General features: G+C 45.4%; 1 protein-coding gene and 3 non-coding genes across 6 annotated transcripts in view; 3 read left to right on the forward strand and 1 right to left on the reverse strand.

The window, feature by feature from the left end:
* The first annotated feature begins 55 nt into the window (after positions 1 to 55).
* ZNF746 (zinc finger protein 746) overlaps positions 56 to 25,652 on the forward strand; it is a 77,115-nt gene continuing 51,518 nt past the window's right edge. The window contains exons 1-3 of one of the 3 annotated variants that reach the window (XM_027538700.1): positions 56 to 225; positions 502 to 654; positions 1,037 to 1,178. The gene's annotated coding sequence lies outside the window, so the exon portion shown is untranslated. Of the gene's footprint in view, positions 226 to 501; positions 1,179 to 25,652 lie in introns of all 3 variants that reach the window. The other 2 variants (XM_027538699.1, XM_027538704.1) reach the window with 2 other exon arrangements.
* TRNAC-GCA lies at positions 5,419 to 5,490 on the reverse strand. The gene has a single exon. It is a non-coding gene; the product is annotated as a tRNA-Cys (tRNA).
* TRNAC-GCA lies at positions 9,210 to 9,281 on the forward strand. The gene has a single exon. It is a non-coding gene; the product is annotated as a tRNA-Cys (tRNA).
* On the forward strand, positions 14,097 to 14,168 carry TRNAC-GCA. The gene has a single exon. It is a non-coding gene; the product is annotated as a tRNA-Cys (tRNA).

A 25,652-nucleotide genomic window follows, 5' to 3' on the forward strand; every position in this document is an offset into this window, starting at 1 on the left:
GAAGGCGGGGGGCAAGGGGAGGGCGGGGCGAGCCTGGCGGCGCCCCCTCCCCACTGGTTATGCCTAGACCCGGTGAAGCTTGCCAGGGGAGGGGCTTGGCGCCGGGATCGGCCTTGTGGCCAGCTCGCTGTGTGCTTGCCGGACTAAACCCGTGCATCCACACATCCATCCATCCATCCATCCTTTCTTGCATCCAACTTTTACTGAACGATTCCTATCCTCCAGGTGGGGATGCTCGGATTAAACGGGATCCGTCTCTGCCAAAGGACGCATCCCGCAAGCCGACCGTGACTAGGGAAGGGGTGGGGGAAGCGGACCCCGAGAGGGGCGGAGGGGGCTGCAGGCTGGACCCCGTGACTTGGGTGGTGGATGGGCCGGAGTGGCCGCCAGACCCCAGCGCGCGCTCAGGTCTGTCCCCCGGCTCCCGCGCTCACCCTCGCCTTGACCAGGGAGCCACCGTACCTGTGTGACTATTTGCTGCTCTGTTTTGTTGATTTGTAGACGTTCCTGGCAAGGAGTAGGCCCTCAGATAAATGTGTTGAATGAATGAAGCGCGAGCCCACCATTCTATGGGTCAGAAAGGACGCAGAGAGGCTGGAGGAGAGTTGTGGACTCGGTGCGGCGGAGACGATCCCTGGCTGGGCCTCATCCCAGGTCTGGTGGACCCTTGTTAGAACAGCTTAGAGAAGGCGGGCTCGTGGGGCTAAACCTGCGGTTTGCAGAGGCCGAGGAAGCCGGGGTCCAATAGGAGGCGACGCCTGCCGCCCGGAGAGCCTTTCCCCACGCCTGCGCCCCCGACAGTTCTCTTCCTCTGGACTCAGAGAAAGGGAATTTCTTGCCCAGAAATCCCAGTGTTGGTCCCTGAGGGTCTAACCTCCGTGGGTCTCCGCTGGCCTTGCTGCGGGTCGCCTCCCAGAACTTTGGGGTACAATGTTGACCACCTTGGCCTGGCCTCCAAGGAAAGACTGCGTGGGTAGAACACCCCCAGTGACTGTCCAGCCCCTTCCTTGGACAAAGCCCCCTTCTCCACACCCAGGGAATCACTGACACAGGACCCATGTCTGTGAAGCCCACGGTCCTGAAGATCTGAAGATATCACAAGGTGTCAGGCGGTGGAAAAAGGCAGGTGCAAGTTCCACATCTGCTCTCAGGATTCCTCAAGGCCACAGTGCCCCTTGGTAAGTACCTTACCTGTGCTTGGTGCCTAGGGCCCTTCTTGCTGAGGTCAGCTTTCTCCTGGTAGGTATCCCTTCTCTCAGCTCATCCCACATGCCACCCTTAGTTTCAGAATCTGTAAACTTTAAAATCCCTTCACTTAAAAAAAAAAAAGGAATATCTCTACCCAAGAAAGATATGTTTCCTTAAGCATGTACAGGCTTGGTACCTCTTTGATTCAACCTCCCCCTTACCTGACCAGGCTGGGGCCCCAACTGTAGACTCTGGGTCAACAATTGCTTGAAGCAATTCACCAACATCCTATGTGCTGAATGACCCTGTTGCCAAAAATCAATTTGCAAATGGCCAGTTCTCCCAGTGCCTGAGAAACCTCTTTCCTACCTTTAAATTGTAGTTGTACCTCCCACCCCAGGCCGGCATCCACCTTGGCTTCTGTAACTGCCTTGTAAAATGATTGTGGAGAACTGTCCTGAATGTAGATCAGTGTTTATTTGGCAATTCTGCACACAAACAAAGGGAGGAATGCAAATGGAACACAATTTTTGAAGATTTTCAATAATTCAGATTGGTTTTTCAGCAACTCAATGTTCAGTGGTTTAACTTTCATGTACTTTGCTTTTAGCTCTCTGGTCATTCTGTGAATTGGCTTTTGGTGAACTAGCCAGCTACAGTTTTCCCAAATAATTTAGCTAGCTTCCTGTAGAGATGCTGTCTACTTCTCCTTGTGAAAACAGCCACAATCAATTTGAGTATTTAAATATTTTCTGATTTTTGTTATTTCCTTTTTTATCTATTAAAGTACTTTTTAGTTTCTGAATGTATGTCTTTAACGATGTTATATTTTTGTAACTGAGTTTTGCCTTGCATTAAAAAAATGTAGTATGTGATGCTCATATTTTTAAGGATTTTCTGATACACACTTTATGTTCAAGTTATGCAATAAATGTTTCAAAGTATTCTATGTTTGCTTCAAAAGAGTACATATGTGTGTGTGTGTGTGTATGTGTGTGTGTAGAGATCAAGTTAGTTCTATTACATCAAGCTTGGGTTGTGTTATTTATGTCTTCTATATCTTTTTTTTTTTTAACTTTTGATCTATTCGTTACTGAGAAAGATGTGTTAAAACCTCCTGTCAATCTTGTGCATTTGTCAATTTCTTCCTGTATTTCTGACAATTCTTGCTTTACATATTTCGAGACTGTGTTTACAAGTTTAGAATTGTATTTTCCTGGGAAAGTGTTTATTTTATTATTATGAATTAATTCTCTTTATCCTTAATAATACTTTTAATCTATACTCCATTTTGCCTGACTTAGTATTGCTACATTAACTTTATTTTTGATAGTATTTGTTTAATATATCTTTTGCCGTCCTACTTTCAAACTTTCTGGATATTTATATTTCAGTTGTGTGTTTTATAAGAGCATGTAGCTACATTTTGTTGTTGTTGTATAATCCAATATGACAATCTCTATCTTAATTGCCAAGTAGTCTATTTACCTTTATTGTGTTTAGTAATATGTTTTACTTCATTTCTATCATCTTATTTCTTGCTTTCTATTGATAATGATTTTTTCGGTGCCTTTTCTACATTCTTTCCTTCTATTGGATTGATTAATTTTTCTTTACTCACCTTTTTTATTCTACTGATTTGAAATTTATGCCTTCCTTTTCTATGCTTTTAGAAGTTACTCTTTAAAATTCTTATACACATATTTGTTTGAATATAGTCTAATTATATTTTGTAATTCACTCTCCTTCTAAACAATAGAAGGACTTTAGTATATTAATTTGTATAATCTATGCTGTTTAGATTTACTACCATGGTTGCTAGTATCTTCATTCACTATTTTTTCTCTTCTTTTTCTTTTCTTCTGGGTTCTATGTTTTTCTTTCTGAAGTACAACTTTTCAAAGTTCTTATAGCAAAGATAGATATGTGAGAAGTAAAGGACTTCAGTTAAATACCTTATTATTCTCTCACTCTTTAATATCTGAGCTAAGTAGAGAATCCCCAGTTAGCTACTCTTATTGTTGTGCTTAGTCTTTACCACCCCATGGCCTGTAATCCACCAGGCTCCTGTGTCCATGGGATTTTCCATGCAAGAATACTGGAGTGGGTTGCATTTTCTCCTCTAGAGGATCTTCCTAACCCAGGGATTGAACCCATGTCTCCTGCGTCTCCTGCATTGGCAGGCAGATGCTTTGCCACTGAGCCTCTTGGGAAGCTCCAGTTACTTTTACACACTTAATATTTTGTTTCATTGTCTTCCAACGTTCATTGCTTCTGTTGAAAAGTCTGCTGTCAGTCTAATTATTAGTCCTTCTCACAAGAATTGTCTTCTCTGTCTGACTGCTTTTAAAATCATCCTTTGTCTGGGTATTATGAAGTTTCTCTGCAATGTACCTAGGTATGGATTTATTTTTATTTATCTTTCTTGGAACTCATGGTTCCTAAATCTGAGGCATTGTATTTTTGTACAAGTCTGGAAAATGTCAAACATTGTATCTTTTAATAGTGCCTCTCCTCCATTATTTTTTCTGTTTGTAGAATTCATATGTGATATTTGTTGGAACTTTCAATTTTATTCTCCACCTTTCTTAGCCACTCCTTTATGTTTTGCATTCTTTTAGACTTCTGTGCTTTGTTCTTGGTCATTTTTTCTAAGATTTCTATCCCATTTCATTCCCAGATTTCTCTTTTCTCTCTCTCTCTGTCTAAACTGCTCTAAACTATTAATTTCAATTATTGTATTTTTTATTTTAAATGAATGCCCTTCATCTCATTAGAAATCATCTATTCTCATATATTCAATTCCTTATATCTCCAATAACATTAACCATACTTAATTTATAATATCTGTTTGATAATTCTGCTATCTGACATTCTTTATTTGTCTAATGGTGTTCATTCATGGTAGATGGATTCCTCATATATTTTACTATTTTGAACTGTGAACTCATCTTAATCCAGGTTTCATCAGCAGAGTTCTGTGGGGCCTCTTGAAGGCATGCCTGTAAGAGTTTGTGTTTGCTCCTTCTGGGTACTCCAGAATCACTGTTAGCCTGAGTGCACGTTTAAGGTTAACTTTCAGCTTGGGAAGTGTCTGAAGCATGCAGCTACTGTAAATTCAAAGCCATAACATATGTGGGAGTAAATCTGTGGCTATGAATTCTCAGGGGAGATGCCTCCTTCCTGCTGAAGAGAGAAAGGCCCCTTGTCTTCTTTGTGCTGGTGTTTTCCTAGTCCACCCTTTCACTAATGGTGTGGCTAGAGGGGATAAAAACCTAATTTCCTGGACTGAAATGGCTATTAAGACTCAGGTAAGTAGGTTATATCACCACAACCATCACAGTCCTTCTTGGAGGGTTTTAGTTCACCCTCCACCCCCATTCCTAAGAGATCTTTACTGCTGTGAGAGCTCAGCAAGACCTATGAATGGATATTTGCTCTCTTTCACTTTACATTTCTGGACATTCTGAGGCAGGAGGAGTTTTAGAAGATCAAGTCTAGCATATTGCTGATTACAGAAATCCTTTTCTTTTCTTTTTTCCTTTTCTTTTAAATTAGCACCTTTCTTCATTTATCTAGTTATCCTTACATTCAATTGACCAGTTCTTCACTTGATTCCCTTGCTCACCACAGACCGTTCCTGCTGTGCTCTGTCTCTTCTGTGTCTGGCATCAAGTAGAACACAAATATGTCTTGAGTAAATGGATGATTCTGTGAGAGCCATTGCTCTTATTTCTGTAAGCTTTGTGGGGATAGCGTGGGGGTCAAAGAGCCCATGCCACTACAGGGAAGATGGGTTAGGAGCAGTGGTGTGCTTGAGCCTACTTGCACCAGAGAGGCACTTCAGCATGTCTTCCCAACACCATGATCAGCGATCTTATGTTTGTGGCTTGACATTGGATTTGGTGAGATTATTTATACTGTGAAGTTGGAAAACACTGCAAATCAATGCTTCCCCTCCCCTCAAGAGCTGGTTGTTAAACACTTACCAACACAGCACTGACTTAGGGCAATGAAAACATGTAGAAACATGCCTATGTAGAACAAGACCAGTGGTAAGTGAAATAAAAAGTCATAGTTGGAGGAACGTATCACTCTAGAGTTGTGGTGTTCAGAGATAGGGTTTTAAGTTACCCCAGATTTGAGAAGACTTGGTATCCTGAGGCCCTGGATAGGGGAAAGAAGCCGAATCTTCAATACCAGCTCCAGCTAGCAAAAGTGAAGGGCAGCAGGGGGCACCTGGATTTGAACCAGGGACCTCTTGATCTGCAGTCAAATGCTCTACCCCTGAGCTATACCCCCTGATGTAAGTGGAGGCCTTAGTACTACCTTTTACCTGTGTAGCCATGCCCAACATCCCTATAAATTTTTGCCACAAGGTGTTCACCAGGCTGGGCCTGCTCAAAGCTGCCAAACCAGCCTCACTATAATTTTACTCCCTTGATGCAAAACAAGCACCGGGTTCCCCCTCCCTGTAACCACCTCCCTGCTCTTTCTGGAAAAGCACTGACACTGGTGTTTATGGCAGGAGGGGCCTTCAGGGTCACCGGTCTATGCCCTTCACAGTGGGCATCTGGACACAGAGATTCAGGATTACTGGTCTGCCCAAGCACACACAGCTCCTCACAGATAAACTCAGGACCTGAATCCACTTCTCCTGACTTTGGGTTCAGGACCTTATAACTAAGCCAGTGAGTCTCTTATCTTCCTCTTTTCCCTATCCTCTATCAGTCAAAAAATGTAAAGGCTACAGAAGAGGAGCGTTTTAATAGATTAATGAGGAGTTGGGACCATCAGGGGAACTAGAGTGTGGGCCTAGCAGAGCACAAGGAAAAGCTAATGGGGACACCAGAATTTGACCTTGGGCATGCTGCACCCTTCGGGCCAGTCCTCAGATTTCCTGTGTTCAGGAAGCATCTTGGGAGCTTGTCAAACATGCAGATGTGATGTGGGGTTAGGAACAAGCTTCTTATTGAGGGTCTGGGGGATCCCACTTTGAGAAACACCTGTCACAGATCTATATCGGCTCCCTTGTGCGCCACCTGCAGGAAGACTTAGGTACTGAACCCCCAGGAAGGGATGGGTTAGGAATTCTAGCGCCTGCCCCAGGGTCAGACTGAGCTGGTGGGCAGAGGCAGGATGAAAACTAAGGACCACAATCAGATTGCTCATCCTCTGAACTCTGTTCTAGACCCCTGGTTCTTAACTGTAGGGTGCGTCAAAATCACTTGGAGGACTTGTTAAAACAGGGATGTTTGGGCTTCCCCCTGAAAGTTTCTAATTAACAAATTCTCAGGTAACGCTGATCCTGGGGGTCTGGGGCCATGCTTTAAGAACCACTGCTCTAGATCCACACATCTGTGACCAGGCCCTTTCACACTCGCAGCCACACCCAGGGCACCTGTTCACCCTTGCCTCATCTGAGTGTTTACTGAGCACTGGTGCCTCCTCCACTCCATCAAAGATCCATATCCTGAGACCCCCCCACTCTTTCCTCCCATTGCCTGCTGGGAGCCCCTGGGAGGGTCTTCTTTGTCATGGATTAGCTCTCTTCCCAGTTTACCGTTCCGGAAACTAAATCTAAAGAAGCTTCTGCCAATACGGGGAAAACTCATTCAAGGGAGTCAAGGAGATCCAGCTCTTCTGTCCAGAGCAGCCCGATTCAAGCTGAAGATCCTCAGTCTGCCTCAGAAAAATTCAGCCCAGGGGGTTGCATTGTGACTCCTATATTGCAGATGAGGAAACAGAGGACAGGAGAGTATCTTTGGCCCCACAAAGGCAAGTCGCTCAGGAGAGAAGGCGGCTCCAGATATCCCAGCGGAGTCATCCTTCAGCTTTGCACTTCCTTGTTTCTCTCTGGGTTCATCTCCCTTCTTTCTCCTTAATTCATTGAGGTTCTGATCCAGTTAATGCTCTTAGGTTTGGCATATCTGAAATGTCTTTCTTTTGTCCTCTTGCTTGAATGTCAGTTTACCTGGGTTCAGAATTCTAGATTGAGTCTACAGCTGTAGCACCCTGAACGCACCCAATCTTGTCAGAATTCTAGGTTGGAAGTTTTTTTTCTTTATACCTAAAAAATTTATTTTATAATACTATAAAGTATCAGTAAAGACAACTTTATTATTCAATTGCTCTTCTCACCAAAGTATCACATTAAAAATTTTTTTGAAATGTATGCACAGTTGGGTCTGGCCACACAGCTATTTAATTTTACTTATTTGTGCCTATATCTTCACTTACACAATTTTAAAAAATAACATTTTCCTAATTATGATAAATAATAATAAAGTGCTGTACTCAGTATGTCAGCAAATCTGGAAAACTCAGCAGCAGCCGCAAGACTAGAAAAGATCAGTTTTCATTCCAATCCCAAAGAAAGGCAGTGCTGAATAATGCTCAAATGACCGTACAATTGTGCTCATTTCACATGAAAGCAACTGCTACTGCTAAGTCACTTCATTTGTGTCCAACTCTGTGCGACCCCATAGACGGCAGCCCACCAGGCTCCCCCATCCCTGGGATTCTCCAGGCAAGAACACTGGAGTGGGTTGCCATTTCCTTCTCCAATGCATGAAAGTGAAAAGTGAAAGTGAAGTCGCTCAGTCATGTCCGACTCTTAGGGACCCCATGGACTGCAGCCTACCAGGCTCCTCTGTCCATGGGATTTTCCAGGCAAGAGTACTGGAGTGGGGTGCCAGTGCCTTCTCCACATGAAAGCAAAGTAATGTTCAAAATTCTTCAAGCTAGGCTTCAGCAGTACATGAACTGAGAACTTCCAGATGTTGAAGCTGGATTTTGAAAAGGCAGAGGAACTAGAGATCAAATTGCCAACATGCATTGGATCATAGAAAAAGCAAGAGAATTCCCGAAGAACATCTACTTCTGCTTCTTTGACTACTCTAAAGCCTTTGACTGTTCGGATCACAACGAACTGTGGAAATTCTTAAAAAGATGTGAATACCAGACCACCTCACCTGTCTCCTGAGAAACCTGTAGGCAGGTCAAGAAGCAACAGTTAGAGTGAAAAAACTGGCTTAAAATTCAACATTCAAAAAAACTAAGATTTTGGCATCCAGTCCCATCACTTCAAGATAAATAGATGGGGGAAAAGTAGAAACAGTGACAGACTTTATCTCCTTGGGCTCCAAAATCACTGCAGATAGTGACTGTAGCCACAACATTAAAAGACACTTGGTCTTTGGAAGGAAAGCTGTGACAAACCTAGATGGCATATTAAAAAGCAGAATATGACTTTGCCGACAAAGGTCTGTATAGTTGAAGCTATGGTTTCTTCAGTAGTCATGTCTGGATGTGAGAGTCGGACCGTACAGAAGGCTGAGCACCAAAGAATTAATGGTGTTGAATTGTGATTGCTGGAGAAGACTCTTGAGAGTCCCTTGAACTGCAAGGAGATCAAACCAGTGAACCCTAAAGGAAATTAACCCTGAATATTCATTGAAAGGACTGATGCTGAAGCTGAAACTCCAATACTTTGGCCACCTAATCCAAAGAGCTGACTCACTGGAAAAGACCTTGATGCCGAGAAAGATTGAGGAGAAGAGGAGAAGGGGATGACAGAGGATGAGATAGTTGGATGGCATCACTGACTCACTAGACATGAGTTTGAGCAAACTCGGGGAGATGGTGAAGGACAGGGAAGCCTGGTGTGCTACAATCTGTGTGGTCACAAAGAGTCGGACACAGCTTAGCAACTGAACAAGAACTATAATAAAGCCATAAAAAGGTATAAACCCACAGGACAAAAAGTATATAGATGAGATAATTAGTTTCACCTGGAAGGAAAAAACAAAACAGCTAATGTAGTCTGTAGAGAAATCATCCAAGAAGTAAGCACTTCTGTGGGAGGCGCAGGGGAGGTTGGAGACCAGAGGGTGTTACTGAGGGATGCAGTTCTACAGGTTCCCACTGGCTCTCAGAGAATGGATGGTAATTGCCATCTACTGCATACCTGGGTGTTATGACATCGTGAATTGGTGCTAGTTCAGAACCTAGAATGGCCTGGGGGTATAGCTCAGGGGTAGAGCATTTGACTGCAGATCAAGAGGTCCCCGGTTCAAATCCGGGTGCCCCCTGCTGATTTTCTTTCCATCTGGAGACCACACACGTGGTCACTGTAGATTAGATCTGAGTACCACCAACCTTCACCTCCACCCAACCCCGCTTGTTGGGAGGCTTTTTAAATTAGGCTACTTTCCTCTAGGGGGGCTTAGCAAACAGAACATGGAAGGAGTAAGGAGAGGAGAGGAAAGGTAGGAAAGGTCATCTTCTGACTCAGGAAATGGTTGGAAGTTTTCCTCATCCAGCTTTAGAGGCTTTGTCTTGACCCTAAGAGCTGTGTGTGTTTGGTCACCTCTTCCAATTGCTGTTTATATTATTATTTCTCTTTTCAAGTGAGTTAGGAAGGTCCAAGGAGCCAACTGAATTAGCAGCTGTGCCCCACAGACTCTGGGGACGAATCTGAATACTTTTATTTGAAAAACAACACATTCTCTGCTCTTCCTACCCGACCAGCACTATCTACCCGATCAGACACATTTGGGGGAGAGATGATACTGGATGATTCTCAAGCGCATTTTGCCTGAACACAGGCTTCCCAGATGGTGCAAGTGATAAAAGAACCTGCCTGCCAATGCAGGAGACTAAGAGACGAAGGTTCAACCCCTGGGACGGAAAGATCCCCTGGAGGAGGGCATGGCAGCCCACTCCAGTATTCGTGCTTGGAGAATCCCATGGACAGAGGAGCCTGGCAGGCTACAGTCCATGGGGTCGCAAAGAGTCAGACACGACTGAAGTGACTTAGCACGCAAATATGATTATCAAAGCCAGTGCCCTCGACAGGGCCAGGAGCAAAGAGGGAGAGGGCAGACCTGGTGGGAAAGTCGTGCTTCTGCCAGGGGGCAGACCCCCAGGTTCTGGAAGCCACAACCACCTGGGTGACTGGCTGTGCTGTGGGTGGAAAGGTGCTCTTTAGATAATAATGGCTCACAGATCATTTAAACACAGATCACGAGGTCTCTGATTCATAATCCAAGTAACCTTACTGCTGTCACTTTAAAAAATTAATAGACTTTATTTTTCAGAGTAGTTTTAATTTTAAAGAAAAACTGAGCAGAAAATACAGAGAGCTCCCCCCCATCCCCTCACCTCAGCTGCCCCCTCCCAGCTGCCCCATTATTAAATTTTATACTAGTGTTGTTGTTGTTGTCCAGTCGTCCAGTCACATCTGACTCTTTGCAGTCCCATAGACTGCAGCACGCCAGGCTTCCCTGTCCATCATCATCTCCCGGAGCTTGCTCAAACTCATGTCCATTGAGTCGGTGATACCATCCAAACATCTCATCCTCTGTCAATCACCTTCTCCTCCTGCCTTCAGTCTTTCCCAGCATCAGGGTCTTTTCCAATGAGTCAGTTCTTCACATCAGGTGGCCAAAGTATTAGAGTTTCAGCTTCACCATCAGTCCTTCCAATGAATGTTCAGGACTGATTTCCTCTAGAATTGACTGGTTTGATCTTCTTGCAGTCCAGGGGACTCTCAAGAGTCTTCTCCAATACCACAGTTCAAAAGCATCAATTCTTCTGTGCTCAGCCTTCTTTATGGTTCAACTCTCACATCTATACGTGACTACTGGAAAAACAATAGCTTTGACTAGATGGACCTTTGTTGGCGAAGTAATGTCTCTTCTTCTTAATATGCTGTCTAGGTTGGTCATAGCTTTTCTTCCAAGGAGCAAGTCTTTTAATTTCATGACTTCAGTTACCAGCTGCAGTGATTTTTGAGCCCAGTGAAATAAAGTCTGTCACTGTTTCCATTGTTTCCCCATCTATTTGCCATGAAGTGATGGGACTGGATGCCAAGATCTTAGTTTTTTGAAAGTTGAGTTTTAAGCCAGCTTCTTCACTCTTCTCTTTCACCCTCATCAAGAGGCTCTTTAGTTCCTCTTCACTTTATGCCATATGGGTAGTGTGATCTGTGTATCTGAGGTTATTGATATTTCTCCCAGAAATCTTGATTCCAGCTTGTATCTCATCCTGCCTGGCATTTCACATGATGTACTCTGCATAGAAGTCGAATAAGCAGGGTGACAATATACAGCCTTGACTTACGCCTTTCTCGATTTGGACCCAGTCCATTGTTCCATATGTGGTTCTGTTGCTTTTGACCTGCATATAGGTTTCTCAGAAAACAGGTAAGGTGGTCTGGTATTCCCGTCTCTTTAAGAATTTTCTACAGTTCGTTGTGATGCACACAGTTAAATGCATTAGCATAATCAATGAAGCAGAGGTAGATGTTTTTCTGGAATTCTCTTGCTTTTTCTATGAACCAGCAGATGTTGGCAATTTGATCTCCGGTTTCTCTGCCTTTTCTAAATCCAGCTTGAACCTCTGGAAGTTCTTGGTTCATTTACTATTGAAGTCTATCTTGGAGAATTTTGAGCATTACTTTGCTAATGTGTGAAAGGAGTGCAATTGTGCAGTAGTTTGAACATTCTTTGGCATTGCCTTTTTTGGGATTGGAATGAAAAGTCCTGTGAGACTTTGGAATGAAAAGTCCTGCTGAGTTTTCCAAATTTGCTGGCATATTGAGTGCAGCACTTTCACAGCATCATCTTTTAGGATTTGAAATAGCTCAGCTGGAATTCCATCACATACTCTAGCTTTGTTTCTAATGATGCTTTCTAAGGCCCACTTGACTTCCCACTCCAGGATGTCTGGCTCTAGATGAGTGATCACACTATTTTGGTTATCTGGGTCATGAAGATCTTTTTTGTATAGCTCTTCCGTATTCCTGCCACCTCTTCTTAATATCTTCTGCTTCTGTTAGCTCCATACCATTTCTGTCCTTTATTGAGTTTATCTTTACATGAAATGTTCCCTTGGTATCTCTAATTTTCTTGAAGAAATATCTAGTCTTTCCCATTCTATTGTTTTCCTCTATTTCTTTGCACTGATCACTTAAGAAGGCTTTCTTATCTCTCCTTGCTATTCTTTGGAACTCTGCAGTGGATGGATATATCTTTCCTTTTCTCCTTTGCCTTTCACTTCTCTTCTTTTCTCAGCTATTTGTAAGGCTTCCTCAGACAACCATTTTGCCGTTTTGCTTTTCTTTTCCTTGGGGATGGTTTTGGTCCCAGTCTCCTGTACAATGTTATGAACCTCCATCCATAGTTTTTCAGGCACTCTTTCTATCAGATCTAATTCCTTCAATCTGTCACTTCCATTTTATAATGGTAAGGGATTTGATTTAGTGTGACCTTTATTAAAAATAACAAATGAATGTTGATGCATTAATATTAACCAACGTCCATGGTTAACATTAAGGTCCATGCTTGGTATCATATGGTTTTGTGGGTTTTGACAAATGCATAATGTCATGTACCCACAATTACAATATCCTTCAGAATAGTTTCACTGCCCTAAAAATTCCCCTGCTGTACCTATTCATCCCACTCTCCCACCCTAAATCCCAGGCAACCACTGATCTGTTTGCTGTCTTTACAGTTTTGCCTTTTCCAGAATGTCATCTAGTCGGAAGTGTACACTATATGGCCTTTTCAAACTGGCCTCTTTCACTTAGCAATATGAATGTAATATTCCTCCATGCCTTTTTGTGGCTTGATAGCTAGTTATTTTTCATCACTGAATAATATTCCTCTGTTTGGACCTGATACGGGGTGTCTGGAAGTCTGCAAGGGGACAGGCACACACAGGACCCAGGATCTCCCACCGCAGGCTAGAAGGAAAGAGCTCTGACCACATAGCAGCGCCCCTTGGTCCCAGCCTGTAGGCCCCCAGATAACCACCTTTACGTATCTGGTCATGAAATTGAAAGACGCTTGCTTCTTGAAAGAAAAGCTATGACCAACCTAGACAGCATATTTAAAAAGCAGAGACATTACTTTGCCAGCAAAGGTCCATCTAGTCAAAGCTATGGTTTTTCCAGTAGTCATGTATGGATGTGACAGTTGGACCATAAAGAAGGCTGAGCACTGAAGAATTGATGCTTTTGAACTGTGGTGTTGGAGAAGACGCTTGAGAGTCCCTTGGATTGTAAGGAGATCCAACCAGTCAATCTTAAAGGAAATAAAGTCCTGAACATTCATTGGGAGAACTGATGCTGAAGCTGAGACTCTGATACTTCGGCTACCTGGTGTGAAGAACTGACTCATTGGAAAAGACCCTGATGCTGGGAAAGATTGAAGGCATGAGGAGAAGGGGACGACAGAAGATGAGATGGTTGGATGGCATCACTGACTCGACGGACGAGTTTGAGCAACCTCTGGGAGATGGTGATGGACAGGGAAGCCTGGAGTGCTGCAGTCCATGGGATCACAAATAGTCGGACACGACTGAGCAACTGAACTGAACGCCTGGTCTTAGGTTCCCCGATTGTGCTCCCCGAAGGATCTTGGCGCCACCTCTCCTCGAGTCTCCCCTGGGTTCAGCCCCTAGGACACCGCCTCAGGCGGGGACCAGGCCGGGAGGGCTGAGTGTGCCATGGAGGGTCAGGGAAGGCAGGAGGCTGAGGCAAGGAGGCTGGCGCAGAGCGGGGGGCGGGGTCAGAGGAGCTGAGGGAGGAGGAAAGGGAGGAAGAACGCTGAGGGGGCGGGGTCTCAACCCTAAAAGCCCTAGTTCTCAAACTTGGTGCCTCCCTCCCCGCTGCCGGCAGTGCTGGTGGCAACTAGAATGGAAAGGTACCTCTTGGACAAGGGCGGGGCCTCGGGGGCTGCACAGGTGAACTCATGGCCCGAGAATGGACTCCAGTCAGTTTGTGGTGGCTTTGCCAGTTTCAGAGGCGGTGAGGAATGAATAGAATTTACAGTAGCTATGGAATGCTTGGGTGTGGTAACACACTTGAAGTAGGGTATTGAGAAACCATTGTGGAGCAAGGGGGTATAGCTCAGGGGTAAAGCATTTGACTGCAGATCAAGAGGTCCCCGGTTCAAATCCGGGTGCCCCCTGGCAACTTCCTTTATTGCCAAATGGCTTCCCTGACAACAGATTTGTCATAACTCTGCCACCGCTCTTCCCCAGAACTTGTTGTCTTTCCAAGTGCCTTCTCTCCTGTGTCAGAGAGAAGTGAGGTAGACTGAGCTATTGGCTGTAATTCACCTCTGTCGTCGTTTCTACCCCTGTTGTTTTGTGACCTGTCTTTGCTGCAGAAGCCGGTGTCCTCTGCGTCCCTTTGCGCTGGGCTCTGCTGCAGTTTTCAGTCTAGGCCAATCAGGAGACAGAAACTACACAGTAATTTACACAGGGACGTTTAAAATAAAGAATGATTGTGCTAAGAACGATTGTGCTAAACAACGATTGTGCTATGAAGAGGGAATAACTATAAAGGTGCAAAAGTGAAAGAAAGTGAAAGTGAAGTTGCTCAGTTGTGTCCGACCATGGGATTTTCCAGGCAAGTGTCCTGGAGTGGACTGCCATTTCCTTCTCCAGGGGATCTTCCTGACCCAGAGATCAAACCTGGGTCTCCCACATTGAGGGCAGACACTTTATCGTCTGAGCCACCAGGGAAGCCCCATAAAGGTACAAAGAAAACCCTAAAGATATCCCTGGGGTGAAGGGCCCAGTCAAGGGCGAATTTGGAAGGGGAACCCTTCACCAAAGATCGGATTCAGACCTCATCGAGGAAGGTGGGGTTATAGCCCGCTAACCACGTTGCCCCAGCCAGACCAGCTCATGGTTTCCAGGCAAGCAGGAAGCAGCCTTGGGGGACACAGGTAAGCCGTGTTGAGGTGTGAGGCCTGAACTGTGCAGTGTCCACACTGGGAGGATGTGAAATCAGACTTCTGGGCAGAGGCAAGTTGAGGCTGGCAGGCAGGTGCATGGTGGGGCGGGGGTGGGTGGCGGCTGACAGGTACAGGAGTGGTCATCCGCTCAGCTGGGGCTGCAAGGTCACCAAGTGATTCGTCCTCTGGGTGTGTACCTGGGGCAGAGCATCACCAAGTGTCCTTACACACCCACACCACTGCCCAACTTGCAACAGGAGGGCCAGGGGCAAACAGCTGCAGGAGGAACTAGGCAGGGGACCGCTTTCTCCGGCAGTGTCCCCCTGCACCTTCTACTGACAACTGTTAATATTGTGCTCACTTAAAGGAGAGACAGAGAACCCAGTCCATTATCCCACCGCAGGTATGGAAGGGTGAATTTGGAGCTGAGAGTCCTGATAACTGGCACACCATGTGACTTGTTTTGGCCAACAGGATGTGGGTAGATATGATGCACGCAGCGCCCCGAGATCTACTTGCAAGGTTGGGTTTGCCCTCTGGCACTTCTGCCCTTACCCTGAGCCGGGCTTACCCTGTAAGCTTCTCTCCTTCCGCCGGGCCCCTGAATGAGCACACCAGACCCAACCCTGAGCCCAGCTCACTGAGAGGCACCAAGGCCAGCTGGCCCAGAGCTTGAAGCCCACTCACCCAGCCCAGCCCAGCCTAGACCAGCTGATTCCTGCAAACCCATGGAGGCGACAGTAAATGCTTATTGTTGTGTGTTACTGGTTGGGGGTGGCTTGTTATGCAGCATTTTTGTGAATAAGACCAGCCAGTACTGAAATCGGTGTCTCGGAGGAGGCTGTGGCTGTACCCAAAGGTAGAAGGGCACGTGGTGGTTTCTTCTGCATACTCATACCTGCTTCCTGTCTTGTCCAGCCTGTGAAAATAATGTTTATTGCAGTAAGTCTACTGCAAGTGATCCACTACTGTGTGTCTGCAGTGTCCTGTCAGTGGATTCGGGCTGTGTGAGGGGTGGATAACTTGTCATAGGTTTCCAGGTGCCTCACCCGGACCTAAAGTAGATCCTGAACTTTGTCTGATTGAATGAGACTTTGAGGACTTGGGATAAAGCTGAGTATATTTTGCATGTGGTAGAGCTGTAAGTAATTATGACCGAGAGGGCAGATCATGGTAGATTAAACTTTTCCCCCGCCTTGTTCACATTTTCTGTCTTGTGCCCTTTGCCACAAAGCTTTTCAGATCCTCCCATTAGAAGGAGGTATGTTTCCCTGCACTTGCTTTAGGGCTTGGTCCTGTGACTTGTTTTGACTGATGGGATGTTAGCATATTTGATACAAACAGAGGCTTGTGATCTGCTTGCGTCGTCAGACTTGACTTTTTGCATTTTTGCCATTTCCAAGAGAAAGCTTCCCCTGCTAGCTGCTATTCCTCCAACTGGGACTCTGGAATGAACAGACAGGGAACAAACCCGAGCCCAGTTCACAGAAACCGAGCACAGATGGACCCACAGCTTGAAGTGGGGCCACCAGGTAAAGTCCAGCTGAGATCCATCATTGTTTGGCATCTGTGCTGCTGCCCTATGAACATGAAAATAAATGCTTATTGTTGCATGAATCAGAATCCTGGGATTATTTGTCTTGAAGCATTACCGTGGGCATCGCTGACTGATACAACTATGGTTCTTACAGTTTTCTGTCCCCCACTACAGTGCTGACCAGGTTCTGAGTGAGGAGAGAGGATGAGACTTCAGTTTCTGAAGAAATTTGGTTTGTGGCTAGAGGGTGGAAAAGTGTTCATTAGACAGTGTGGGGTCTCTGGGGAATGGAAAAAAGATGAACTCATAGACAGAAGTCAGTCTCTACTCAGTTTGTGGTGGGTCTGCCAATGTCCACAGTCTGATTGGGAATGAACAAAGTTTATAGCACACTATGGAACTGGTTGGTGTGGCAACACAGGTGAAATAAGCTAAGGAGGACCTTCCTTTAGGTAAGGGGGTATAGCTCAGGGGTAGAACTGCAGATCAAGAGGTCCCTGGTTCAAATCTGGGTGCCCCCTGCTGGCAGCTTGCTTTATTAGCAGATACAGATAAATGAGCCTATTTAGCGTTTTTCACCACCGTCACCATCGTCACCACTCTTCCATGGTCCTTGTCAGCTTTCTCAGGTCCCTTGTGTTCTCTGACACAGATCATGGTGTATATGTGTAGTCGCTTCAGTCATGTCCGACTGTTTGCGATCCCATGAACTGTAGCCCACCAGGCTCCTCATAGTTCTGTCTTTGATGATCTGTGTGTGTTTCACTTCTTAATGAGTTCCTCTTCTTTAAAATTTACATTATGGAGGACACACTGAATCACAAGGTACCCCGCTTGACTGCACTGGAATTACTTAGGGACATTATTAAAAATACAGATTAGCAGGATGGGGCAATGTAGGGTAGGGGATTAAGAGGTACAAACTATTCGGTTATAAAAGAAGCTACAAAAAGATATTGTACAACACAGGGAATATAACCAATATTTTATAATAACTGTAAATGGAGTATGACTTTAAAAATTGTGAATCACTACACTGTACACCTGTAATATATTGTATTGTACAACAACTCTACTTCAATCAAAAATAAAATTAAAAATTTTTGAAATACAGATTAGCCCCAGAAATCCTGACTTAGTAGAACTAATGAGGGCATGTGAGCTTTGTTTTGAGGAAGGACACACTCCCCTGCTAACCTTGACCCCAAAATCCAATGATTCTAAGTGGCTAGAAAACTATTTTGGAACTTGAGTATGCATGCTAAGTCATTCAGTTGTGTCCAACTCTTTGTGACGCTATGTGTAGCCCGCCAGACTCCTCTGTCCCTGGGATTCTCCAGGCAAGAATACTGGAGGGGGTTCATGCCCTCCTCCAGGGGCTCTTCCTGACCCAGGAATTGAACCCAGGTCTCCTGCGGCTCCTGCATTGCAGTTGGATTTCTGCTGAGCCACCGGGGATGCCCTTTGGAACTTATACCCCTGTATGATGCTAAAGAACCTCTGGTGGCAAACCTCAAGGGTCCAGCTGGTGCCTTCAGCCCAGGACTGAGGGAAGACAGGGTGCAGGGCTGTAGGCATAGACCATGGCCAGGTGTGCAGAGGTGGGAGAACGTGGGACTGGAGGAGGGCACAGGCATGGTGGAGTGGTGACAGGTTATAGCGGCACAGTATTGCCAGCTGGGGTGACTGCCCATAAGTAGTAACTCAGCTCCCTTCATTAAAGTGCAGAATTGAAACAGGCTTATAGACACCACTGGTTGTGTCTGAGTAAAACATCTGATTGATGATTCAGAGAATCCTTGTTTATAGGCGGATGTGTTGCTTCCTTTTCCATTTTACCCCAGCCTTTCAACCCTTTTCCATGTTTTGAGGGTTCCCTATTGTGTGAGCATGAACCCTGGTGGAAGAAATGGCTCTGCTGGCAGCTGCAGAAGCCAAAATCAAAGGCTGTTTCCTCCCTCCATCCTCCTGGCATCTCCGACTCACATGATATCCATAGACTGAGTGGCACACACCCCAGGGTTGGCGGAGCCCAAGCACCGTCCAGGAGCGCCCTAACCAGCATGACTTGCCCAGCAAGCTGGCTGGGTTCCTTCCCTTGGACCATCCCTGGTTCACGAACCCGTGTCTCCAACCTTCCTTCAGTGCCATGAACTCTCCAACATCAGACAATGCTTGTCTTACCAGTTTCGCTTTCTGTAACGCTGTGCCTAGGGTAATGCAACAGTTGGAGTGGGTTGCAGACAAAAGACTTTAAAGAAAAATAGGGCAGATGTAGGACTGGTTTTCTGTCCTAATTGGGATTGAAGAAAGTGGAAATCCTTTGATTCTTCAGGGCCAAGAAACCAGGAGCCCAGGGCTTCAGTGGCAAAGTAGCTCATCACACAGATGCAACTAACCTTCTGGATTCAAGGCTGGTTATTCATCCGGAAGGCACTTAATGACTATTTATATCTGGCATCCATTCTGATTGGTCAGTGTCTGTGGTTGCAGTTGAAGGTTTTGAGTATCACCCCTTCTTGAACAAAACTTTTAAAGACCAGCTGTTGTTCTGAGAACGGTATGAAGGGCTGAGTCCGAAGGCTTTGGGAAGCTCGAAGATACATGCTGGAAAGCTCAAATGTCTGCATTCTCTTCTCTGACTCAGGTGGAGATGGTCAGTCTTCCCAATGACTGCACTGAAAAACTCAGCTCGTGCTGCTGAATGACGGGGACTGCTGGTAAATGAAGGCAGAGCTGCCAAATTACAATCCTAGTTGGGTTCGTTGTTTTCCCCGTTTCTGGTACCAATTGCCACTTCAGTGACGGCCATTCCCGCAAAGTTTCAGAGACTCTCAGGACAACTCCTCACACTCGAAACACAAGTTGCTGCATCTTGCCCTCACCTTAGCTTCTGTTGGGAGTGTTTTCTGTCCCTCAGGTAATGGTACCAAGGATGTTAAAATACTTAGACACAAACACGGTCTCCCTGAGTAGTTGTGTAGAGCCAGTGGTTACTAGTTGCCAAGTTCTACATCTATGTACATGTTTTTATATTCGTGGTAATCCCAAAGCTTTTTTAAAAAAAATATTTAACTCATACATACACATGCACACGCATGCGTGCGCACGCACACACAAACACACACACACAACTTTGACATCTCCCATTTGAATGTCTGTGGTGACTTAGACTTTCTGTTTCTCATCCAATAACATCTAATAATAAAGTGAACTTGTTAATAAGAGAAGGGCCTCCCAGGTGACTCAGTGGTTAAGAATCTGCCTGCAATGTAAGAGACGTGGGTTCGATCCCTGGGTCGGAAAGATCCCCTGAAGTAGGAAATGGCAACCCACTCCAGTATTCTTGCCTGGGAAATCCCATGGACAGAGAGTCAGACACGACTTAGCAACTAAACCACAACAGTAAGAGAAAGAGCCTTGGTATTGAGTTCAAAGGGATATTTGGCAGAAGCAAAAAGTACAGACTAGGAAAGCACTGATCTCCCAATTTCTCTATCCTCTCAGATGTCCAGTTGCAACAACTATTCCTATACTGCAAACACAGCGACTGCTTCACATTTCTTGATGCAAATATCTCAATAGTAACTAACGTTGTGGATGGGGGGGAGTACTCTGACTTCTCAACCTCCATTTCCCCATCCTAACAGCATTCCGGTCTCCACTTGGGTCAAGTCTGGTAAGACTGGAATCTCAGGCCTTCTATAACTAAGAAGTGGGCATGCCTTGATACTAACTAGGTCATGCAAATGATCCCTCCTTGGAAGGAACCCAAGCCTTGGGCAAGAGACAAAGCACCCAGATTGGCTGGTTCTGGATTCTGCAAATACATTTCCCTGACTACTCCAGCCTCACAGTGAGATTGCTACTGCAGTCTTTGAAGCTGACCTCAGAATTTTGGAGTTTGACTTGGTCTTGCCTTTCACATTGTCGTAGCAATTTTGTGATGTGTTTCCAATAAATTACTCTCTTAAATTAGGAAAAGAAGTTTGCTGAAAAATTGATACAGCTGTCTTCACGCTTTTCTTACTTTCTGGCAACTGGAAGATCCAAGCGGTGATGTGCTTGGACCAGCGGTGGGTGAGAGTGAGAAGCTTTGTGAGAAAAACCTATCTGGTTCTGCAGAAATGCAAAGACTCTCTCAAAAAATAAAACCACTGAAGTTACCAAAATGAGGTCAGAGATCCTGAATCAGGTGTCACTGCACGATGAGACAGCAGCCTGGATGCTGCGTCTTCTGTGCAACACGATCAGGAAGAAAGGTGGAATCTGGGCAGCCAGGACCTGTCTCCGCTGACCCATTTCAATCCTTATTCAAACCAGTTTATTTTCAGATAAAAGCATTTCTTAAGTGACACTGACAGTTGAAACCATTGCATTTTTTTAAAAGCAAGACTGAATTGTCTGGAAAAAAGCAAATAAGTCATTTCAGAGATAATACATATTTATAATATGTGTATAATTTTCTTACAACAATTAACTCTTCTTCCTGTTTCATGATGATTTTTAACAATAGAAGTCTTGATTACTTTTTCATGCCAATTAAAAAAAAAACCTTTCAGGACACCTTTCATAGTAGCTGCATAGTATTCTATATGGCTGCTGCTACCATTTATTTAGCCAGCCCATCTTTGTTGGATATCTGTGCAGTCTCTAATTCCACTCCTATAGACAGCTCTGCGAAGCGTCCTGTTGAAGATGTGTCTCTGTTTTTCATCTTACTTTGCTTTATCATAAATTCCTAGACATGGAATTTATGCATATGCATGTTTAAGCCGTTATATTGTGAAATTTTTCTCCAGAAAAGACATATTGACACATACTGTCAACAGCAGAGTCTGAAATTACCAGCAAATAGATTTTCATTGTGAAATATAAATATAGAAAACTTATATGTACTATTTAATACAGTATTTAATAAATACTTATAGATACCCATGTATATCCACTGCTGAGGGAAAAATAAAACATTGCTAGCCACCCTCTTCCCCAGTGGCTCAGCAGCAAGGCATCTGCGTACAATGCAGTAGACACCGGAGATGTGAGCTTGATCTCTGGGTCAGGAAGATCCCCTGCAGGAGCAATCCAATCCCCTGCAGGAAGATCCCTCTGCAGGAAGATCCCCTGAGAATCTTGCAGGCCACCTAGGGTCCATTTGTGTCCCCTTTACTTATCACGACATCTTCCCTTCTAACTTGCATCCTGATCTTTGTGAAAATGATGTGTGTGTATCAATGAGGCCACGTTTGTCAGCTCTGTTATTGGCCCTCCACACCCCACCGCCATATTGTTTACCTGTTCTGTAAGGTATTGAGAAAGGTAAAGTCTCCTCAATCCTATGATTGAGGCTTTGTTTATTTCTCCTTTTTATTTCTGTCCATTTTATTTTATATGTTTTGATACTATGTTATTGGGTGAAATGTTGGAGAAGGCGATGGCACCCCACTCCAGTACTCTTGCCTGGAGAATCCCATGGATGGAGGAGCCTAGTAGGCTGCAGTCCATGGGGTCCCTAAGAGTCGGACACGATGAGTGACTTCACTTTCACTTTCATGCATTGGAGAAGGAAATGGCAACCCACTCCAGTGTTCTTGCCTGGAGAATCCCAGGGACGGGGGAGCCTGGTGGGCTGCCGTCTATGGGGTCGCACAGAGTCGGACACGACTGAAGTGACTTAGCAGCAGATTTAGAATTGTAATATTTCCACTGACTTCCTTATCATTTTTTAGCAGATTAGAAATCATTCCATTTTATTAACATATACCAAGTTCACATGTAGTCTGAATAAAGCCTTTCAAAACTTACTGTGAAATCCCTAGTCAAAATACAGATTATGGGAAGAAGTAAAATTATTATTATATGCAGATGACATGATACTCTATACAGAAAACCCTGAAGACTCTACACAAAGCCTACTAGAACTGATAATTAATTCAGCAAAGTAGCAGGATACAAGATTAACATACAGAAATTATTGCATCTCTTTACACTAACAATGAAATATCAGAAGGAGAAAAAAATCCCATTAAAGATCGCATTTTAAAAAACACCTAGGAATAAATCTGAGTGAGGAGGTGAAAGACATATGCTATAAAACATTGACAAAGGAAACTGAAGATGATTCAAAGAAATGGAAAGATATCCCATGCTCTCAGATTAGAAAAATTACTTATTTATCGTGTGTGACTTGCCCATTCAAACAATGATTCCCTTCACTAAAGTCTTAGGAGATGCATGGGTGTGTGGAGCATCTATCTTTGAAATACATTTTAGTAACTGTTCTCTATAGACAGGGATGCTCACTGGAGATCTTACAGTGGAGAGGGATTCTCTGATTTCAGTGGGGACGGGAGGATCCTAGGGTGTTAGAGTTCAAGTGTGACTCTTCACCTCCAGATGCAAGTTGGAGGTTACTGTCTGGTCTGTGCCACACAGAGCGTGGCTGTGCTTGATTGGTTCTGAGGTCCTTGGGGCTGACGATGGGAAGCCCACCCCCATCCTCCTCGACTTGTAGCACAAGGAGATTCCTGACCTCTCACTCGGTTCCCAGATCTGAATCAGTTCAGAGGCCTGGCATCCCTTGAAAGGGAAATCTGAATACACTTGAGTAAAGGATTCTTCCAAAATATTCAACCGTGGGATGTGAACTTACTCCTAGATTTCCCCAAAGCGCCCTTCAGCCGTTTACCTGGAAACTCTTTACTAGAGAAAGACAAATACCCATGTATCTTCCAGATTATTGGTCTCTATTGCCTCTGTGAAACTTCTGGAGGTCTAATATTTGAGGGAACATCAGCATATCCCAGGAATGACGACATCCTATACCTCACTCTGTTGAACCACCACAGTCACAGCTAATAGCTTCCCCTGGAGGATCCCATCAAAGCCAAGGACCAGAGGGAGGAAGAACGGCAGCAGATGCGAGCTGAAGCCTAGGTCTGTCTGGTGGAGCCCAGGAGGAAGTCGTGCGGGAGGCGGGGTCCTGAAGGGGTCAGAATAGATACATTGAAGGATGGAGGGAGTCTCAGTACCAATTACAAGCCATGGCTTTACAAGCAGTGCATTCAGCCTGGAATTTGAGATGACTACAAGAAGAAGATTTTCTTTCTTCCCACCACCCCCTTCTTCTTTTTACCTCCCAGAACTTAGCTGTGTTACAAGAATAATGAGTCCTGTTCCTAACACACCTTTGCCACGGTCCTCCATGGCCCCCTGGGTGGTAGCCATCCGATGTTTTAGCTGCTAAGAAGATTAGTCAGTAACATCGCCAGAGCCTGTCCTTTGGTGGTGGGTGGTCTGTCCTGCTGCAGAACAGGGCTTGGCAAGGAGAGAGGCCTGTCTCTAGGGCCCCAGAAGGGTCAGCTCTTCAGCCAGGCCAACCTGCTGGTTTGGGGCCTCCTGCGGAAAGCTGGAGCTGCATTTGGGCCTCGTGGGGAGCCTGCAGGTTTCATGGCCAAATACCTGCCCTGGTGTCCACCAAGTCTCTGCAGACTCTGCCAAAGCCCTGGACTTGGCCACGGATGAGGGAAACACCACAGAGGAGGAGATGGCCATGGAGACCCAAAGTCCCTCCGCGCTTCTAGAGGGCATGGTGTGGAGGCCCCAGGTGGGTGTTGAGAGGGAGGAGCTTCAGGTCAGGGCAGAGGAGTGTCCGGGCCCCATGATCACAGGAGAACTGAGCTCATGGCCAGAGAAGGGTCAGTTTGCAGTGAGGTCCTTCTGCCAGGTGCCCAGGAACAGACTAGGAACGAACAGGAACGACAGTGTGCTGGTGAGGGTGGGGAGCACACTGATTAACAGCAATAAACCACCCTTTCCCCAGGAAAGGGGTATAGCTCAGGGGTAGAGCATTTGATTGCAGATCAAGAGGTCCCTGATTCAAATCTGGGTGCCCACTAATGAGCCTACTTTTATCCACTGAAACAGCTCTGTCCCCCCAACCTTAGGAAGAGAGAAAGGGGTGGGGTCAGAATCACATGGTTACAGGTCCTTTGTCACAAAGCCAGATGGGTTCCAACACCCAACCCCGCTGCACTAGGTCAGTCCCTTTCTTGTGGCTTCAGGCGGACTTTTGTCTTATTTTTTGCCAACCCATCATCGGAACGTTCTTCCTCTATTTTAGCAGAAGAAGCTTCTGAGTGCTCAAATGAGGAGCCTGGAGGAACAAGAGCTTGTGGTAAGAAGAGGGTGGCTCAACCAGGCCATAGAGCTGACCAGGGAGAAACAGAAATGACTGGGGTTCGGAGAGACTTCCACTGGTGTTCCAGTGGCTGGGACTTTGCCTTCCAACGCAGGGGGAGCAGGTTCAGTCTCTGATTGGGGAGTGAAGATCCCACATACCTCTAGGCCAAAAAAGGAAAACATAAAACAAACAATATTGTAACAGATTAAAAAATACAAACTTAAAATACAATGACTGGGAGACTGGAGGACCCTCCCTGGGGAGGCCACAATCATGAAACAGTGTCACATAGGAAAGGGTCCGAAGTGGGTTCCTGGCTCAGGGGAGGGGCCTCTGACTGCAGGTTTAAAGGGTTGGATTTTCAGGCCCCTGCAAGCTTATTTCATTTAGTACCGGACATCGGGTGGAGGGCTTCCCAGGTGACTCAGTGGTAAAGATTCCACCTGCAACGCAGGAGACGTAAGAGACACAGGTTCGGTCCCTGGGTCGGGAAGATCCCCTGGAGGAGAGCATGATAACCCACTTCAGTATTCTTGCCTGGGAAATCCGATGGACAGAGGAGCCTGGCAGGCTACAGCCCACAGGGTCGCAAAGAGTCAGACATAACTGAACAACTGAACACACACACACACACACACACCTCAAGTGGAAACCTTTCAGGTCATCTCTGGGGAAGGTCTATCTCACTCCACCCCGTCAGGGCTCGGCCACAGGAATGGGCAGCAGATGAAGGCAGTGGGCGAGGTTGTGCCCTGCCCCGGGGTATTGGGGGCAGGAAGAGCCTGAGAACCAGCCATGTGGATCTGGTCCCAACCCTATTATTAATCAGGCGTGTGTGCACAGGCACATCTCTTAATTATGGCCTCTTTTTGAGCCTATAATGTGGAACACAAAACTAAATTGGTGATTCCCAATTCTCCCTTTCTTTGGGGATCTTCTCCAGAGTTTGTTAAAAATAGAATCTTTGGGGACTTTCCTGCTGGTCCAATGG

The sequence above is a fragment of the Bos indicus x Bos taurus genome, chromosome 4 (genome assembly GCF_003369695.1).
Source record: "Bos indicus x Bos taurus breed Angus x Brahman F1 hybrid chromosome 4, Bos_hybrid_MaternalHap_v2.0, whole genome shotgun sequence".
Classification (NCBI taxonomy): Eukaryota; Metazoa; Chordata; class Mammalia; order Artiodactyla; family Bovidae; genus Bos; species Bos indicus x Bos taurus.